At 33.7% G+C, this 21960-nt stretch overlaps 1 pseudogene; it reads left to right on the top strand.

Annotated features, from left to right (window-relative positions):
• Positions 1-5962: 5962 nt before the first annotated feature.
• LOC149236588 (peroxidase 5-like) overlaps positions 5963-21960 on the top strand; it is a 33459-nt pseudogene continuing 17461 nt past the window's right edge.

Raw genomic sequence — 21960 nt, 5'->3', positions numbered from 1 at the left:
ACACCATTGAGGAAATATGGGATGAGGAAGGCCACCACTACACAACGTAACCAGATATTGAGGAGGCTGATGTTAAATACTTTAGCAAGTTTTACAGACAACATAAACATGATACCAGGGTCCAATTGGCATTTATTAACCTGGTTCATGAAATTTTCTCGGATCATGACAATGTTGACATTGGAAATCCGATTACTAAGGAGGAATTATTTGTTGTGTTTAAAGGTTATGCAAAGGAAAAGAGCCCATGACTAGATGGTTGAGGTATAGATATTTTCTACCATTTTTGGGATCTCATGTACCCGAAACTAATTTCCATGGCTGAGGAATCTAGGACAAAAGGCTACATTACTAGGGCCATCAACGCCACACTCATAGCCTTGATCGCAAAGTCGGATGCACCTAGAAAATTCGCAGATCCTCATCCCATATAAATATGCAACTTAGTATATATGATCATTTAAAAAATTATTGTTGGAACAATTAAACCGACATTATCAAAGTTTATTTCCTCAGAATAGTTTGGGTTTCTGGAACGAAGGAAAATTTATGATGTTGTAGCTATCACTCAGGAAATTATACATTCAATGAAAATCATGAATTTAAATTTGTGCCTCTTGAAGGTGGACTTAAGAAATGTCCGTGACTACGTAGATTGGGATTTTTTAAAGTTGGTATTGATAAAAGTGGGACTGCGAACATGCAAGTCGAACTGGATTATGGATTGTGTAAAGTCCTCAAATTTTGTTGTGATTGTAAATATCCTGCCAACAAGTTTAATTTCGGGTCACAAGGGTTTGAGGCAGGGGTGCACCCTTTCTCCCCTCCTTTTCCTTTTGGTTATTGATTGCATGAGTCTTAAAGTGAGGGATTTGAGGATCAGAGGGGAATTAATTGGCTTCAAAATTACAAGAACATCCATAGTCTCAAATATATGCTTTATGGATGACTTATTATTTGGTGAGACAAAAGATCCAGGAGAGTGGAATATCTTACTTACGATCATCCTTTCCTTTGATGTGGTGACTAGTTTAATGATGAATAAGCACAATTCCTTTATGATTTGTGGCCATTTTTAATGTTATAGGCAGAAATATGGAGTTGGGTTTTGATTCTATTGGTTTCAAGCCAAAGCCAAATAGTTATAAAATCAAATATTGGGACTGGTTAATTAATAAAATGGAAAAAAAAAAACTATTCGGTTGGTAACATAGGTAGCTGATGGGGGGGGCTAGTTGATGCTGCTGAAATAAGTACTACAAATCATATCGGTCTACTAGATGCAACTTTTCATACTACCGAGGGAGGTTTTTCATAGGTTAGATACTATCATGGAAAAGTTCCCGTGGTCAGGAAACAAACAAATGGGAAAGATCCACTTGGTAACATGTCCAATTCTAGCAAGGATAATCGAGAGGGAGGTTGGGGCATATTAGATACAACCTCTTTCAATAAATCACTAGTAATAAAGAATATGTGGAGGGTATTGACTAGTTCAAGCCTTTGGTCTGTCATCATGAGAGAAAAATACATGTGTGGTCTAACACTTGCTTCTTGGGTTCGTAATGGATCCAAAAACTCGACAAATAAGTTGGTTATCTGGGGTGGCATGAGGAAAAATTTACCCTATTTTTTTTTATTTTCATGAGAGGGGAAGTCAGAAATGGAACCCAGATTGAGGTGAGACTTGATGCCCTTAAGAGGATGATAGGGAACCATTCCTTATCATTTCTTTTACTGAAAATCATTCACCAAAAGGGCATTTATACTCTTCATCAGTGCATCGATGATCAGAACAATATCTCAGTATTGCAAGGGTGGAAATCGACTGGTAAGGCTTAATTTTTTACAGTATACATAATTATGTTGGGTTAATTTTGACTCAATAAATGAGTCATAATGTTAAGGTCAACAATAGTGGTTTTAACCTATGATTTTGTTTACGTGGATTACATGTAGTGGTGCTTTTGAATCGGCATAGTATACTTGACTCTAATGGGTCTCGATGTGAGCATTGAAGATTTGATTTGTAGTCTTGGCTAAATTTGGTTAATGATATTAATATATCTATTAATGCCAATTTTCTTATTTTGGGTTTTCGAGGATAGAAGAATTTTGGTATCACCATTTTGTAATTTTCTTTTATGTCACATATTTATGTATTAGAGTCATGGTTGTGATTTTTTGCAATAGCTGAACATGGATATGCTACCACATGTGGATCTAAACTCCAAAATTTAAAAATTGTATTGTTGTTGTCAAGGAGTGAAGGAAACCAAAGAGTGCCCTTGTGGATATGTATGCCAAATTAGACAACTTGGAGGATGTATGAAAAGATTTTTATGGTATTCCTCAATGAGATGATATATCACGGGCACTTATAATAATACGATATTCACATAATGGGTTTTCCATGGGAAGCTATGAGGCTTTATCAAGCAATAGAAAAATAAATTCTCATAAAAGAAGAAACTGACCTGGTGATTGCATGAAGGAAATGATTATATCTATATATATATCTATATATATATATATATATATATATATATATATATATATATATATATATATATATATATATTCATGGAGTTGGAACTTCTAAATTATATGTAAATCTACATATGACTATAATATCTAGTTAAGGATGTATATCATTGGTAAATTACCAGTAAAGTTTTTTGGTAGACATAGATGGAAGGGGAAACATGCCATATTATTATATACCCTAGTTATAATTTTTGAGTGGGGTATGAACTAGATAATTATCCCAAATCTATTTTAAAGAGGGAATGCTACATTCACTTTTACTATGTGAATGAGTTATTGTTTTATGGCTAACAATAGTGGTTTTAGCCTATGTTTTTGTGCTTTTGGAATACATGTACTATATCATTTAAATAGGCCCGAGACACTCCATTTTAGTTCTCCTGGAGGTGAGAAGTGAAATATCACTTGGTCATATGGAGGTGAAAAGTGAAATATCACTGGTCCTTTGGGTAGGGTTTGGTAAGGATAGTAATAATTTATTGACATTGGTTTTTCCTATTTTCACTTTTTTAGGGTAAAATAGTATTCTTGTTGCTATGCTTTAATTTTTTATTCTATTTTGAATATTTTACTAGCAAATAAAGCTACTAATAAGCACATAAGAGAAAGAATTAGTCATCAACAAGAGAACATAATTATCTTCTTTGAAATTTGTTTGGATATAAATGAGAATATTTCCACATAGTAATTGGTAATCTATTGCAAATACCACCATCAATTTAGGGATATGTCATCACAAAGGTGGAATTCTATTTTTGGGATTCAATCTTCCTCATATATTCTAACCTAACCTACAATTCTTGGATATATGAATTTCAATAATCTACCTTACTTTCTAATAGTACCACATTACTTTAGGCATAATAAGTGATCCTTAATGATTCAAACTATTGTTCCCTATCCTCATGCAACACCATTCATGTATCATCTTCCAACTAATTTTGTTGAGAGTATTAGTTACTCTTGGTGCTTACTCATATATTCATAGGTAAATTATAGGCATGGTTTCACATGAACCAAGAGAACGAATTAATGGGGATAGGAAATTTTTTAGGGGTTAAATTTTTCCATTAAACTATTTTTTACATATTTTCTAAAGAAAAAACATATTTAATTATTTAATTAAAAATTCACCTATTTTTAATATCTATATTAAATTGTTAATACTGATAAAAAATATTAATTTTAATAATAAATTACATATTTTCACTAAATTATCTATCTATATATATTCTCAGAACAAAATAATAACCTATAATACTGTATAAAAAAAGTTATTTAATTTATTAAAAAAATCTTAAATAATAATCATTAAAATATTATATTTGAAATGAGATCTTGTTCTCTCGCACTAAGAGCATTTACTCCCTCATTTGTATAAATACCTATAATGGTTTTCGCACTAAGAGCATTTACTCCTTTATTTGTATAAATACCTATAATAGTTAACCAAAATTTTAATTAATATAAGGAAAGTTTGTAAAGCTTATAATAAAATATGATATACACGGAATATTATTATTTTACTTTTTAACAGTTTTCCCTTCACTCTAATATGTATATACTTGTTTATGTCCATTGTCAACTTTTCATTGAAGAAAACGTAAAAGGAGTTTGAAATATCTATTTCATTAAATTGGGTTAATTAAAAAAAACTAGATTAAGAAAATGTCAATATTAGATTTAAAAATGTAAACATCAAAGTACAAAAATTTGATTATAAATTTTTATAAGTGTGAATATTATATTAGAAAATATGAAAATTGGGTTCCCAATAATTTTAAAAAATAAATTTTAATTATTAAAATTTTGAATTTAAAATTGTAAATTATTATTTCAGAAGTTTAATATCATATTCACAAAATATTAATATCAAATATTATAATTGTGAATCACAATTTCAAATATTTGAACATATTAACATAAAATATTAAAATTGTGAATCATAATTCTAGATGTTTGAACTCTATAACATGTGGCTAATTGAATAAGAAAATTTATTTTCACCATCTTCCTAAGATTACAAAGTTAGTTATGTAGTTAATAGGAATATAGTTCAATTTCTTTTAAAGAGAATAAGGAATCAAATTACAAAGTTAGTTGTGTAGTTAATAGGAATATAATTCAACTTCTTATAAAGAGAATGAGGAATCACATTCGATGATGTTTTAAGATTACTAAATAGTTAGTTATATACTTTATCGTTAAAAATTTCAAATGTATGAGTGAAAAGTTGGGTTTCTAACTTTGTATTTTTACTAATAAATATATTTTAATTAATTTGTAATTTGAATTATACTTTCGTGATGAGTTATTATGTTTATATAAAATATTTATTGAAAATATTATAAAACTTGAAAAATATAAATATGAACTTTTCTTTATTTGGTAATATAAATATGAACTTTTACTTTTTATATTTTTAATTAAGTTATAATTTATATGGATTGAATTTGCATTATATATTAAATTTTATTATAATTGTTGATAGATGTAACATTTATTTATCAAATTTAAGATTTACCATATATATAAATAAGAAAAAAAATGACATTTACCATTCAACATGTAAATAATTACATTTACCATATTTTTAGCATCTAGGCTATTTGTTGACTAAAACTTATGCGAGAATCTTTCAACTTAATATTGATGCTTACTTATATAAATTATAGTATACAATTTTCTAAGGTAGTTATGGTTATGTTTTAATGTTCTATGGTTGCATGTATGCATAGTTGACCTTAACTATATTGGTGCCACGTGTGCACCAGCTATTCCGCAACACCTTTGGTCTTTATCGAAGTTTCCACCATGCTGCCACCTGGTACTTCCCTTATCCTAGATCTGGTAGGGTTCCATCCAACGGTGTTGGTGATTTGTGAGGTGATAAGGATTGGAGTAGTTTAACAAGGCCGAGGAATTGCCCGGTTTCCATCACCGCCAGGAAAAACGTCAGGCTCCAGCCATCGGCAATTCCTCCACCTTCCGCCACCTTTCGCGAGCTCTGCCACCATTCCACAATAAATCATCTAACAGAGTTAATGCTCATTAAATTCGAATTTTCCCTGAACAATGGGCTCTACAGCTCCCCTAACCAATTCAACTCGGCATAGAATTTTCATACCCAGGCTCTACAGCTCACCACCCAGTGGACAGATAGACAGCAAACCGAGCTCCCCATCACCAGGCGATAGATAGAGGCAGGTTCATTCATCCAATTCATTTGTGAATGCTCTTCAATCTTTCAAATAAAGTAAGCGAACATTCAGGCTTATCCCATTAAATCCTAGGTAGAGATCCAGGAACAGGGGAAAAAGGAACCTTCGACTGCCTTGAAGCCTACCATGCAAAAATTTTTAGAGGACTGTAGGCCTCTGCGGGAGCAGAAGGGCTAATTTCAGAGCCCAGTCGCATGGAATCAAAGAATTTGTATGATATACTGGAGATAAGCCCTGCGGTGACCTTAAAAGATATAAAGAAGGCTTACAGAACTCTGGCTCGGGAGTTTCATCCGGATCAGGCAACTTCTCCTGAAGGGAAAATCGAGAGGACCCAGATATTTTTGAGGATACACAATGCGTATGTGACCCTCTCGGATCCACAAGACCGTTCTCAATATGACCGCCAGATTTCGGGTCAAGTGCGGGGCTTCGCTGAGCAGACATGGGGTAAAGCGACCGGTGAACGAGCTCCCACATATAGATATCGTGGTCGTGTGGGGCGAAGTTGGGAAACAGACCAATGTTGGTGATCTTCCTCTGTAATATGAGTTTTGAAGGCGAATCTGTAAGGAACCTTAAAAAGAAATATCTCCATTCCTTCATGTACATTCATTCTTTTAATACATAAATTCTTTCAATATCCCCTTATGTTATATAGTAATATGATTTATGGTTAAGGAATTTAGACTTCTGTGATCCATAACTTGTTTAAATAATCTTCGGCAAAATCACATAATCAATCGTTTGTCGACGCGTTTCGAACCAACAAGTGTGGTTCATCGTCAGGACAAGATGAAGATCGAATCAGGCTTAGCTCGATTAAATAGGGTGTGCAGAGACTCCAACGGCTATAGGATAACGGCTAGTTTGACCTAATGAACCTGGTCAAACTACTCAAATAACAATTCATATTTCAAGAGATAGTTAAAATAGGTAAATGAAGGATTTTATTTGTTAATTCAAGGATAATATTAATATTTTAATTCTAATGGTCATTATATAATATATATTCAATATTATTCAATTATTATATAAATAAATTAATTTAAAATTAGATATATTAATAACATTACTAAGAGAATATTTTAATTATAATGGTCATTATATATATTATTTAATTGCTTTATTACTATTATATTACTAAATAATTATTATTAATAATATATTTATTAATAATAAACGATATATAATTGAATTCATTGTTAGTTTAATATGATTTCAATTATCTACATGGTCATCATATAATATTGATTTATTATTATTCAATTTCTATCTAATTATTATGTAATAATGCGGTACTATTTATAATTTAGTTACAATGGATAATTGGTAATAATTTCTTAATGGCCCTTAGTAGGTTAGTTTTTTATTATTTAAATATAATGGTAATTAAACCTATAATAAATGCTTATTGAATAATCTATAACTACTCACTAACTAAACAGTTTCTTATCCTAAGTAACAGCCAAAATTAAGGATAAGGTCCAGGAGTATTATTCCTTTAATGGCCAAATAATCCATATTAGTTCAATATTTTCTATTCAAAAATAAATAATTACTTATAGGGTTGAATGATTATTCTTAAGAATATAACAAAAATCATTCGTCAATCATAATTTAACCTTAAAATCTAAGGTAAGATTATTAATAGTCAATATTCAAATTTTATTTATTCAAAAATATTAAAGTTAATTCTGTTATAATACTATACTAAAACAGGGGGTCGTTTTAGACACTAGTTAAAGGGAAACTCAATTAATCATAGAGATAATTATCAAGGTATAATTAATAAATCTATGAACATAATAATAATAAATGCCTTCATAATTAGGATAAGGTTAATACACTGACAAGCCCGAGACTGATTCCTAACTCTAATAAAACTCCAAAATGATCGGACCAAATTTGCTAAAAGAAAATAAAAGGAAGGGGAAGATAGAAACCTAAAACCAAAAGACAGGGGAATGAGGCGGCTAGGAAGATAAGGCTGGGACCCAGCAACTGCTGATCTTCCATCCATCATCCCTATTAAGATTAATTGGCCTTTTCTCGATCTCCAGGGCCTCTCTGAATTTTCGATGGTGAAACTGCGTAACTTTGGCAATGACTTGAGCCTCCTCTATGCATACATGATGCATAGTCTTCCCAGCATGCTCAGCCAGGGCCGAGGACTTGGTCCTACCATGTCTTAAATCCGCCGAATGCTCGCTGATCCGTTGATTGATAGAGCGACCAGTCTCACCAATATAAGGGGTCCCACATGAACAAGGAATGACATAGACGCCCTTCATATCCTTAGGGTCAATCGGGTCTTTCACAGACCTGAGGGAGCCACGGATAGTATTGAGAGGTCTGAAAGTTGCGTGAACATTATACTTCTTCAGAATCCTCGCAATCCTGTCTGTGGTTCCTTGGATGTAAGGAAGATTCACACCCAAGAAATATGATTTATGGTCTTGCATATATGCGTGTTGAAGTTCCTCGTCACATATAGTTTATGGTCTGCTAGGATAATGAGGGTGTTAATTAATTTTCAAAATTTTAACATGGATGCTTTTTTTTTCATGTTGTTCTACAGTTATGCTTCAAGACATAAATTCTCAGCCAATCACACAATGTGGTCTTTTTCCAAGCATGCAATTCTCATCCAAGTACACAATGTGGTCTTTTGCCAAGCACACAATGTTTATCTATACAAATATTTTTGTTGTAAAACACATCATGGAAGTGATGGTCATGGTTGAAGGCTTGTATTTTATCTAGTCCATGGTTTTCCAACTTCCAATTGTACAGCGAGTGATAAAGTTATGATATATTAATTTACCTTTTGTATAAGCATCATTACATGAAATGATGCTCTGGAAGCACAAGAGAAGTATTATTCAATACTATGGCAGTTTCCATGGTCTTGAGGAAATAGTTCTAGCATTTTGTAATAAATTGAATATAATGAAATCCATTGCAGTGAATTTCTTGCTAGCAATCTGTTATATTTCCAAACTTTTGATGTTCAACTCCACTCCATTTTGGTGTCTTCCTTTTTATGTCAGTAAAGCAGATCCGTTGCAGTCACTGTACTTATCATTCCAATGGTAACCCCTTCAAATTATTAATTAACCAATTTAAGCTAATAAGGAAGATCCTTGCAAGTGTCCACTCTATTCCATCTATGTTCCTCGAACATGCCAATGAAAACACTGATTCATTCTTTGAAATCTACACCCTTCACCATATTTCCATTGTTGATCAAATTGTTTTTTGATGCATATAGTAATGACAGTATTCTTATACCCACCTCCCCCTGATAGTTGAAAGGGCTTAGGCATTTTCTAGGAACTACAAAATCCTATGTTACATTACACTTTATAAATGTTCCAAGAATTTTGTCCTTGCTCATTTCCCTTAACATAATTTATTAAATTTGATAGCATTTAAAAATATCGATGGGGTTCAATTATTTGAAAGAGTTTTAGGTTCTAGAATTCCACAGAAGGTATATTTAATGAGATTTTTCATCATTTTTTTATATTCTGGAGTACCCAAAAATGTGACATTTATGTTGGATTCATTCTGAATCCAAATGAATCCATCTTCCCCAGAATAATTAGTCCCGGGGAAATCATAGACATCTCTGCATTGTCATGAATTTGACATGGCTTAGGCCCAGAAATGGCATTGGTTCTAACATAATTTATAAACTTCGCCATGCTCACAATGCACAAAAGGCAAGTAGAATCCCCAAATATATGGATCATATGATATAATCGCTTCCAGAATTGTAAAACTCTTAGCCACTTCATAAAAGCAGAGTCTAACTGTTCTATGTTTTTACCCTTTTATAGGCATATTTTCTGGTCATTTACAGTATGCTAGTTGTAGGATCCAAATACAAATCCATCATACTAAACCCATCTTTTAAGCTGCAATTTGTACAACAGATTTAGATTTATTGTAATACGAAAAGATATTGATGGAGAAAATGATAATGGTATTTAATTAATCATGTCCATTTTCAAGACTCAAAACTAAAACTACATGCCTAGAATATCAATGAAATCTACCCAGAGCATCCCTGAAATGGCCAGCAAGTCCCCGAGTCCCTGATGAAGTTCTCAACAGTTTTTGTACATTTACTAGGGTTCCCCAAGTTCCTGAACTTCCAGAACAATGGGTAACCAATTTTTTTTTAAGAGGGTGGGGTGGGGGGGGTGGTTGGTAGATCCCTGTTCAACATAATGATTAAGCTATTAATCCTTTCAATGAGTTCAGATGTCAACCAAAATTTGTTTATAGATTCTGGAACAACTCTTGTTGCTCAAGAAGCTAACCATCACTATTAGACCATTTGTAAGAAAGGGGTATCTCAACCAGCCTATGAGGATGCTCTTCTAAAACCATGTCTTCATTGAATGTGGTGACACAGCTTCGTAGAGGAATTTCATATCTCCTTTCACTATTAGATTCTGATATCTTCTTTCAATGCCTAACTTCAGACCCATGAGGAGGCCTTTTGTGACTTTTATTTACCACACTTTTAAAATTTTTACTCAGGCATTGACAAAAAATACGTGTCCCTCCTCACCTCCTTTTGGAATTTCCTCCACTCTCCGACTTTCCCCTTTGGTGCTTTGTCAAATTTTAATTTTACTTAACTTGTTGGGTGGTTTCAAATGAAATCCTTTCAGGTTTATGAGAACCATATTTTTTCGACGCTTAAGCATAGATTGAAAACAACTTTCCAAGCTCTTATTTTTGATGAGATCCATTTCTTCCTTCTCCATGTGCCACATACCTTTGATATGTTCATGTCTTCTACAGTCCCTCTAATCACTGCTTTGATTTTCAGCTTCACTTGTTTCTCTAAATCACTCTACCCTCCAAAGAGCCTATGCTTATCATTGAAGATCTTAATGGATGCTCCTTGAAGATGCTTGACCTGATTCATTGCAGTTTATTTTTTCAATAATATATGCTTTCCCTTTTTCAAGATGCATCAGTAAAGATTTGTAGTCTCTTTATCCTTACATAAGTACACGAAAGTCTATTAACTTATGTTCTCATGTCCCATTTTTCCTTCTGTTGACTTTTCAAATAACCTTAGAATTTGGGAGAAGGCTTAACTAGCCTAATGTTTTTAATAATGTACATGTAATTTTCTTTGGAGAACATTAGTTTATAACATATCCAATTTTCTCTCCCCTAACCTGAAAAATTAACTGTTGTGATGTTTTTGTGAGCTGTAAATACAATGGAGCTCAGAATTGTTTGGAACATGTAACCACTCCTTATTTACGAGGGATTCTAATGGATTATTAGAGCTTTGGTTCGACATTTCCTCTTTTTTGGTTGTCCACGCTTAAATTTTTTATATTCCTTTGAATATTTGGTCATCAATGTAGGGCAATCTATGTTATGTGTGGAATTTCCTAATATATACAAGCATTAACAAATTAAAATGGTAATTTGTATGTCAACTACTTTATTGTAGATTGGCTTTTTCCTCAACTTTTTTGTTTAGGAGATAAGATAAGAGTAGAATAAGATAAGATGGGAGAAGGTGACAGTTATTGATTGTCTTGAAGTTTCTTTGTTTATTCAACCACTGTACCTAAATGAATATATTTATCTTTTAATTATGTTGAAATGGGATGAGACCAGATAGTCTACATTTGGTGCATCTACATGCAGTTTATTGGGTCAAATCCTACAATATATTTTTGCACAGATAGATTTGTCTTTGTGGTCCTTTGATGACCGCCTTGAATTTGCCTCGGAAACACCACAGCTTGCTATTATTAGCCTTAAATATACTTTTAGGGGATTGACTTAGTTGTGTCTCTCCATGAATGTCAATTGTTTTACTTTTGCTGAACAGGTCTGCTTAACTTACTATTGTCTATTCTATCCTTTCCTGACGACAAATTACTCTCTATCTCATATATTAAGGATAAGAAATAAAATAACTAATTGTTATGTGTGTCTATGTGAGAGAGAAAAAGAGTGTGTGTGTGTGTGATAGCAATTCATACTCTAACCCAAGAAATAACAAACAAGGATACAAATAATTATTGTTTTGTCATGAAGGCTTTTACAAGAAGTGAAATTTAGGCCTTATTATGTTGGCATGCAGGTGTCAAGGCTCAAGTTGCATCAATTGAACAAGCAACTGTTGAAACTCCTAAAAAGATTGAAGCCCCAGTGGTTGTTGTAACTGGAGCTTCGAGAGGAATTGGAAAAGCCATTGCTCTATCACTAGGTAGAGTAGGCTGTAAGGTGCATACTTATATCATTGCATACTTAATAGATGCAATTATAATGTTTGTTTGCACTCATTTATGATAAATTGCTTACAGATTTATTTATTAGAAAAGGAAGTGGGGACAAATGATGCAACAATTGACATGATGCAACTTTCTCTCTTGTTGCTTTAGATGAATATAATGCATGAGGAATAAGGTGAGTTGTTTTTGCACTATTAAGAGATGCAATATTTTATTTTTGTAGATGGTCTTTGTTTAATACATGACCTTTTCTCATTGTGTATTCATACAAGTCATGTATGACATGACAAAGGAAATGCCTTGTAATTGTAAGAAGGGAAAAGCAGAGTAAAGGGGTTTAATGTAATACAGTTTATCATCTTCAACATCCACTAAGGTCAAAAATAACACACGGTAACTGGTACCCTGAAGAAGTCCAAGAAAAGTGCAACAAAGAAAAGATGATAAGTTAGTATAAAAGCTTACCATCCCAAATTTTAATGTCTTATGTAATAAATGATGCATTTCTAAAGGAAGAGAGAATAATTTAGTAATATTCAAGATTAGTTTCAGCAATGATGCTTCATAATCTTGTAGCCCCCCATATTGAATTCATAATAGTTTTTTTTGGCAAGTTTTATGGGCCTTATTTATGGTACTTATTTACTACTTTCAATGTATCTTGAGCATGGCATATTGATAGGTTGTGGATTTCATTCTTTATTTGATTTGCATTGTAATTTAAATAGTCCAACTTTTGACTTTTGTTAGTTGCGACTTGAACTTTTCTCTTAAGTTTTAACAAGCGATGTGTGTCATCTCCCTTTGGAAGTTTGTATTCTTATATATGTTTCAGAAATTTCTTTTGTTATAGATATTGGGTTCAATTGTTTTAGCCCTACCATGTATGTACTTTTGCAATTTTCTTTTAAAAGTTGTCTTGAGATATATTTATACGGTTGGGCAATTGTCTTATGTTATAAGCTATTGTATTACCAAATCTGTTGCATTCAATGCCCCGTTTCTGGTAAAATTTGCTTGCAGGCATTCTTGATTAGGTAAGCAAATGATTTTTTCTTGTTTCTCTTTTTCTTTGTCATCTCCCTTTGGAGTTTGTATTCTTATATGTGGTTAGAAATTATTTTGCTAAATATTTTGTTCTTTGTTAAACCTACCATGTTTGTAGTTTTGCATTTTTCTTTTGAAAGTTGTCTCAAAAACTTTTGTTACAGTTGGAGAGTTATCTTGTGTTATATGCTACTTAATTATCAAATCAGTTGCATTTAGTGCCCCATTTTTTATAAAAATTGCATGCAAGAATTCTTGATCACATAAGAAAGTGATATTTTTCTTATTTCTTTATTTATATACCTCTCTTACAGGCACTAAGTGCTTTATGCTTCATTTGTTTCCCATCATTGTCTTCGAACTTGTTTGACATGGGTTGGGTATTTTCTAATTGCTTGTGTGTTTCAAATCTATTTGTGTGTTGACTACCTTCTATTGAATGAAAAGTTTAATCTCAGAATTGGGCAAGTGTGTAGCAGCAAGTAGTGTAGGATTTTCTTAGTCTTTGATTTGCATAATTATGTACCATATGTTTCTTCTTTTGAAAATGCACATGATGCATCTATAATAGTAGAATTCTTTCACTCAATAGACATGTTCTTCCGCAATCTGTTATAATGAAATTCATTGTACTCCAGAGTCCATACACGAAGAAATACACATGGCAATAATGATATCATTTTGTTGATAGCCTAGGACCCCATACAATTGATTAACATGTTATGTATTTGTAACACGCAGATTCTATTCATATTGTGCCTACAACACAAGCATTTAAATTTAGGGTGCGGCTTCATACTTTGAACATATGAAAACTAGACACTCCGACCACTTTCAAGTACCATCCATTGAACTTAGTTACTATTGCTGATGTTGCCAATTATAGTCTTGTATCTGTATGTTTCTAACATGGCATATCTATCAATATGTTTGCCATGTCATCATATGATATGACTTTTGATTGCAAGTGATTTCATTATGAACTCTGACTTATCATAATCCTACACCTACCATTTTTTAGATTAAAATGATTGTTGGCCATTTATACTTAAGATGATAGTGATTTCTCGAAGGTATCCCAACATCCTGATCTCTTAAATAATAAAAATTATCAAAAACTATAATCTGGGTTATTATAATTAGTGATAATTGATCATAGTTCTTATTCCAGTTTAAGAGAATGCAATATACACTATACCGTTAATATATCTCAATATCTGGTATTAGTGTTGCCCATCAGTTTGTAACTTTGTATTATCAGTGCATGGTATCATGCTGTTTGTATGAATGTTTAACTTTTACCATACTTAGATTTGGTTGGGTCATGTTTAAGGAAAATAATTCATAACAGTCGTGTAGAAATGTGTCTTCTTGGCTTCATATACTTCTTAGTTGCAACTATCATGACAAAAAACAAACAAATTCACAATACCATCATTACTTTGATAAGTAAAGTGAGACAGCTCACAATGTTAATTCCTTTCAGTTTTTCTCTATGAAACATATATTCACTTGAATCCTGATTAATCATTTTTCTGTGAAGCTGGCAGGTTTCTAGCCTCTTGAATGTTCAATTGCATCACTTTACTCAAATACCTCTTCTTGAAAAAAAATCTATATTTTGGATATCTTTATAATGCAACTCTCAGATCTCAACTGTTTATCACACAAGGCTTTACTATGTTTTTTTTGTAAAGGAAATTGATGAATTCAAATGTTCAAGGCCTAGGCTTTTGCTGGAGAGGGAAGTTAATAAGTTCTAATGCTGAAGGCATTCTAGGCTTTGTCCCTTGCTGATTCTCAGTGATGTTTGCATTTCACTTGTGGCACTTTGAAGTTTGTAACTTTGTACCCCTATATTCGTAATAATGCAAACTTCAAAGTTATTAGATCACACCTCATTGTGGAGTTGTAAACTATCTACTTGGCTTTTGGATATCTAACTGGAGTATCACTTTAATCTTTCTTTTATTAATGTTTGTTTTCATCCTTTTATAAGTGGTATTTCCTTCCTTCTTGTCCTATGCACTTTGGATCATTTTAACAATTGTCCTGCTCCATAGGTGGATGCTTGTTTTTTCTGTTTTATGTGAGATATAGGGAGCACTTTGTAAGATGGGAATGTAATTCTCTTTTCTCTTTAATCAAATGGTAATGCAGGTTCTTGTGAACTATGCTCGGTCGATAAAGGAGGTTGAAGATGTTTCTAGACAAAATATTCTAGTATGGTTCATTTGTGTCTAATTTCCATGTTCTTGTGTATGGATGTAGACATCATCATCATCACCATGTGCTAATATTTATTGGTACCATTATAATTATCTCACTTTGACTTCTTGCATCCATCATGCTTCACTGTGTGCCATGGTTGAAAGTTCCTAGGGTGATCTATTAAGTCCAGAATATATTACGGGTATGGGAGATCAATCATCATAGTAATATCCCTGCTAATCACATGGACCACCTAGCTAGTTGAAATTGATGTGTGTCTATTGCAATTGATTTTTTTCCACAAAGTTCATATAGGGTCAACCCACACATGTGCCAAAAATTGATATATGATTGTATTTGTTGCTCCCATTTGCTGCATAACAGGTAGCATGAAATTCCAGATAGGTTAAGTGTTCAGTGCTAGTAAGGAATCAAAGATTCATCCTGTGCCCATGGTTATATGGTGGAGTGTCTAGTCATGTCAAGCTACTTGTTGGTTTGATTTATTAGTTATGAAAACATGGTGTTTGACCTGTGGAAGGTGGTCTCCACAAGGAGATTGGATTCTAGCAGTCAATCATTTTTCTTTCCTTGATGATGCAAGGTTCTACATTGTGCAGAAAATACATTAGCTTAATGAATATACTCCCTGGGGTTGATTATGTACAATATGTTGCATGCTAACCAATTTTACAAGATTGTCAAATTTGTCCACTGCTCAGTGAATTCACTCAGCTCAACTCCAAAACAAGCCAACTCTTCTCATTTTAGCAAAACTCAGTTAAATCTTGTCAAAGTCACTAGAACTCAACAAGTTTCACTGATATTATGCAATTTACTCAGCAAGTTTGACTATGTTCAACCAAAATTTACCTATTTTAAGTTGTTTTTGAGTTTTAGAATTTCCTGAAATTAACCTCAATTGTGGATGTATTGAAAATGTATTGTTCCTCATCAATATAATTCTTGGCAATACCTTCCACTTCCACTGGTATTATGGTACTCTTATGTGTAAGAAGGTAACTCATGTTAGCCTTGAGTTTTCACAATTCAATTATGTTGGACATAATCTTCCAGGATTTCTACCCTATAAATAAAATTGTAAATAAATAAAGTAGGAGAATGCAAAGATGAAGGGACCCTTTGAAAATGAAACAAAGGGTAGCACCATTGTATATATCTGATTGCACATTAATGAAAATACCATCATGGATTTACCTATCCTAGTCTGACATATTCAAACTCTTGCTCTTTGGCTTTGCCCAGTTGTTTCCCCAGTCCAGGTCCTGTGACTGATGGTAACCCCAAAAATTTGTTGTGCTCTAGGTCTGCAGTAAAAATCTTCTAATAATATAGTTTTCCAAGTAGTGGCAATAAATCAAACTACAAGAATCACTAGATATTTGATAAACCATGTTTGGCCGCACCTATGTGAAAGTGACAGCTATGAAAAGAAGCCTTCCTGTTAGGAGAAAAAGCCACAGCCACTGCATAGGAAACAAAAGACTTGCTCAAATATTTTGGTAGAATATGTTGTCTACTTTTAATCGTATCCATCAAGTAGGGCATTATCCTCCTCAATAGTTTTTGGATTTGATAAAAGAAAACATGCAATTTAAAATATTTTCAAAATTGATCTGGTCCAACCTCATCCCTACCCTCAGGATTCGGACAAAATAACCAAGTGCCTTCTCCCCATCCCCAGTGTTTGCATATCCCACCTCATTGACTTGCTTACATAAAATTGATAGTTCGATAGTGCGATGGATTTTCCTTGACCCATGGAAACGAAAGGTTATATATAATAAAACATGCAAATGATAAGATTTTTTGAATCAATAGACCAGACCAATCGACATAACTTTAGATCTTGCTTGAAGGGAGAGCGTTGTAAATCATCAAGTTACCTAATTCCAAATGTTAGTTTTAGACCCTCGACAGATCATTTGCCTATGAATTTAAATTAAGGGAAAAGTTTCAATGCTATAGACAAACGAAGCCCACTAAGATGCAGAGAAGAGGGTATAAAAAGCTTCCAGGTGTGGAGAAACAAAACCCCTTTCAGATGGAAAACCATTTTCAAAGGATTGCCCATTGAATTTTTATCAAACCAATTGCTTCTTAAAAACTTAATCTCTTCAATTATAAAGTAGGCCACCAATATTCATTCTAAGAAAGTGAAGAAATTATGACAAATCATATTACTATATAACATAAGGGGCTATTGAAAGAATTTATGTATTAAAAGAATGAATGTACACGGAGGAATGGAGATATTTCTTTTTACAGTGCCTTATAGATTTGCCTTCAAAACTCATATTACAGAGGAAGATCTCCAACATTTGTCTGTTTCCCAATTTCGCACCACACGACCACGATATCTATATGTGGGATCTCGTTCACTGGTCGCTTTACCCCATGTCCTCTTAGCGAAGCCCCGCACTTAACTCGAAATCTGGCGGTCATATTGAGGACGGTCTTGTGGATCTGAGAGGGTAGCATATGCATTGTGTATCCTCAAAAATATCTGGGTAATCTCAATTTTCCCTTCAGCAGAAGTTGTCTAATCCGGATGAAACTCCCAAGCCAGAGTTATATAAGCCTTCTTTATATCTTTTAAGCTCACCGCAAGGCTTATCTCCAGTATATCATACAAATTCTTTGATTCCATGCAACCGGGCTCTGAAATTATCCCTTCTGCTCCCACAGAGGCCTGCAGTCCTCTAAATTTTTTCGCATGGCAGGCTTCAAGGTAGTCGAAGGTTCCTTTTTCCCCTATTCTTAGATCTCTAACTAGGATAAGCCTAAGTGTTCACTTACTCTATCTAAAAGATTGAAGATCATTCAAAAATGAATTGGATGAATGAACCTGCCTATATCTGTCACCTGGTGATGGGGAGCTTGGTTTTCTGCCTGTTTGTCACATGGGTGGTGAGCTGGAGAGCACGGGTATGAAAATTTTGTGCCAAGTCGAATTGGTTAGGGGAGTTACAAAGTCTGCGGTTTGGGGAAAATTCGAATTGAAATGAGAATTAACTCTGTCAGACGATTTAAATGTGGAATGGTGGCAGGTGAAACAGTGGCAAAGGGTGGCAGAGCTCGCAAAAGATGGTGGAGGATGGTGGAGCTCGGGGAAGGTGGCGAAGGGCAGAGGAATTGTCGGTGGCTGGAGTCAGACGTTTTTCCGGGTGGTGATGAAAACCGGGCATTTCCTCCACCTTGTTAGACTACTCCATAAGGATTACTCCTGGCCTTGAGTTTCGGATCTTGGTGCTTGTTTGACCTAGATGCTCTATTGAGAGCCTTGTAGGTTTTCAAGTGTTCCTCACTATTTTGAGGTTACTCTTCCTGTCATTTTCGTTACCTTGCCACTAAAACTTGGCCTTTGAGACCCTGGTTGCATTGGTGATAGGTGAGATCTGTGTTAAGGGTTTAGGTTTGCTCGCCAACCTAATTTCTATTGCGGGTTGACTCAACCATGGCGACATTTGGCTTTCTTCCTTCTTCTGTAGCCTGGTAGTTCTCTCATTAATGGGTTTGCTTTTGTGTGAAATTTCAATGGTAACCTTCGACAATAGAATGAAGTCTGATCTTGCCATTGTGACTGGGTAATTTCTCCACCAAAACTGATTTTTTAGCATATAATTTCCTAATTTTCTTGTCCAAGTATCACATATTCTGACTGTAATTGTGCCTTTCTGTTGTAGGGTTTATAGAATCACGGGTCCTGGTGGTTGGCTTCGCATTAACTTGTTCATGAGGAAGAAGCAACAATTCTTACCTTGGGTTTCTTACGTTAATGACACCAAGTACCGTGAACTATTATGCTTTTCTTAGCGACAAGGGTTTTCTTTCTAAGGCTGGGTTTTTACCAATGGTTGTCCCAACCTTAAGGGTTTTAAGAATTACTTTGGCTCTATTCTTTTTCCTTTATTAAACTAATGGAATCATTCGAATTCTAGGTCATAATGTATTGGGGTCTATAGGGACGGTTTTTATATGGATAATTTCTAATTAAGGTTTTGTAATATAGAGTCTTGAACTGTAAGGTGTCTTCCTGTTGTAATTTCCAGTTAAATATTTTCTACAGTTAGATTTTGTGAACATTATGTAGTTTTTCCCTTTGTTGGATTTGCACAGTTACAGTTAATGGTTACTCCATAGGATTCATGAGATTATATTGTATATTCTCTGGTTGTTACTATTAATTCGTGAATTTCTTGAATACATACAAAATTTCAAATGTGATTGCTTTTTATGTTCTCGATTTTAATATGGTTATCCAGTTGGATTTTTTTTTATGCTTTCTTATATGTTGCATCATCTAGGACTGTTCCAGGGTGACCAGTTCACATTCTTGCCTCAGAACTAACATGGTGCGGTCACCTACAAGAGTTTTAGAATAAAACCCTCTGGGTCTCGATTCGGTTATGAGAAATAATTTATGGTTATTTCGACTTTGGTGGAACTATTTTCTTGTTATTAGCTTATCATACTGAATCTAGTTTTGGGGGTTATTCCCATTGTACTGCTGACTTGACAGATTCCCTCGTAAATATATCTATATATCTATATATATGTATATATGTATATATATATATATATATATATATATATATATATATATATATAGATATATATATATATATATATGTGTGTGTGTGTGTGTGTTTTGAAAAATTGTATTTTTTATTTCATAGAACATCTGATTTACTTCTTTGTACTTGTCAATGCTATTTAAAAGAAATACTGTAAATAATGTATAGTCTGTGTGCAGTTCCTCTTTCAAGTGAGAAATACACGGTTCTATGCAAAACATTTGTGTTTAACTTTCAGTTCTCAAAAACACACAATTCCATGCATAGGATTTGTATTTAACAGTGAGTTCTTAGAAATGTACAGGTTTCATGCATAAAATTTGTATTTAACTTTTAGTTCTTACACAATGCATACCAGAACATAAATTTTGTTTACTGTTATTGAAGGAAAGATTTTGCTACTCTACCCATTTCTAGCCAACTACAGTCAGACCTATAACCAACATGCATGCTTATTTAATTGTAGTTAATCATTTTTCAGTCTTTATAAATACATATTTGATCCCATGCTCATGCACTCACTGATAAAATAAATTATGTTGATATTGTAGTTTTTTTTTTAGCTGTGGTTCACGGACACCCTAGACATTGGGTGGCTAATATGTCCACAGATAAATCTAGGTTGATCGACCCCAAAGGGAATTTAGTCTCGTAGCCAACAACTAGGCCTAACCCCAAGGGCTTCGGGGAGAATGGACCCTGTGTGACCTCCCTATCGGTGAGGCATTGATTTGACCAACTGAGCTAACCCTTGGGGTAATTGATATTGTAGTTAACTAAAAGGAAAATTATCTAAAACTTAGATATCATTTTGGGATTCAACTACGTTAAGTAAGTCATTCACGCATGACCATTTCCATGAGAGGTAGTCGTAGCTGACTAATTTCTCATGACTTTTCAATAGTTCACTTAGCACTCATTGCATCGGAAAATTCTCATAGGGTTGAAGAAGTGGGATTGGAACTAGTGAAATGAATCACATAACATGAATCATCACTTCCGGGCTTGCACTCTGTAACCAAGACTTACGTGAGGATCAGGTCTTAGGGAATCCACATAATAATCAGACCTCCCAACTGTGAGAATAGGAAATTACATCCTTCCCCCCCCCCCGAGCACCTTTTACCAGCACAATTATGACTATCAACATCCCAACTAGGTTGAATTCTCAGGCACCAAAACCCTTCCAAAGGTTCGACCTGGAATCAAACTTTCATAAGGTTTCTCCATTGGCTCGATGTCCAACTCTGGATTACATTCAGCAACATCCTACTTCCTTTACAACCTTTTTCTTATGTGTTTTCTCCTCCCCAAGATCCCCTTTATCCCTTCAAAAAGGGGAGGTAACTATTTCCTCATAACTGTTAGTGAAAGAGTTATTTTCTTCATGGTTTTTCACCCGTGGGCTCCAAGATTCCCTCACCTTTATTTCTGCTATTAATAATTACAGAAAATAACCACACGACTACCTTTTACTTATTAAAAATTATGTTAGGATTCAACTCAGCCATAAAGTTTTTGTGTTTAATCATAACAAAATTAACCATACTTTACTTACAATTTCACCATGATTGGAGGGTGTTACATCTTGAACCCCTTGGAGCATAACAACATCCTCATTGTTTTCTTGTTCCTCAAATAATTCAGGATAAGCTTCTAGCATAAATTTTTCATCTTCCGAGGTGGCATCCTCAAGGCTAAAGTCCCTCCATTGCACCTTAACCTGGGTGATAGTGCGCATTCGTAATATTGTTTCTCTCTGCTCAAGAATGCATTGGGGCTCTACCAGGAACTCTCCATCTAGTTTGACCTATTACACAACCATAAATTAATTCATGAGAATTTATCATATTGGAATCAAATAAAAACTTTTAACAAAAATCATTACCTGAACATTGTACCATTGAATCACATGTCTAAGGTCTTACACACATAATTTTAATAGTGAGACATGTAATACATTATGAACTCTTATATGACTTGGTAAAGCTATTTGTTAACTAAAACCTATGTGATAGTCCTCCAACTTGATATTGATGATGACCTATATAA

The sequence above is a fragment of the Pinus tabuliformis genome, chromosome 8 (assembly GCF_031772625.1).
Source record: "Pinus tabuliformis cultivar Carrire ecotype Pingquan chromosome 8, CPIR1, whole genome shotgun sequence".
In the NCBI taxonomy this organism is placed as follows: Eukaryota; Viridiplantae; Streptophyta; class Pinopsida; order Pinales; family Pinaceae; genus Pinus; species Pinus tabuliformis.
Note: the sequence above shows the minus strand (reverse complement) of the source record. Positions and strands in the feature narration are given on the sequence as shown.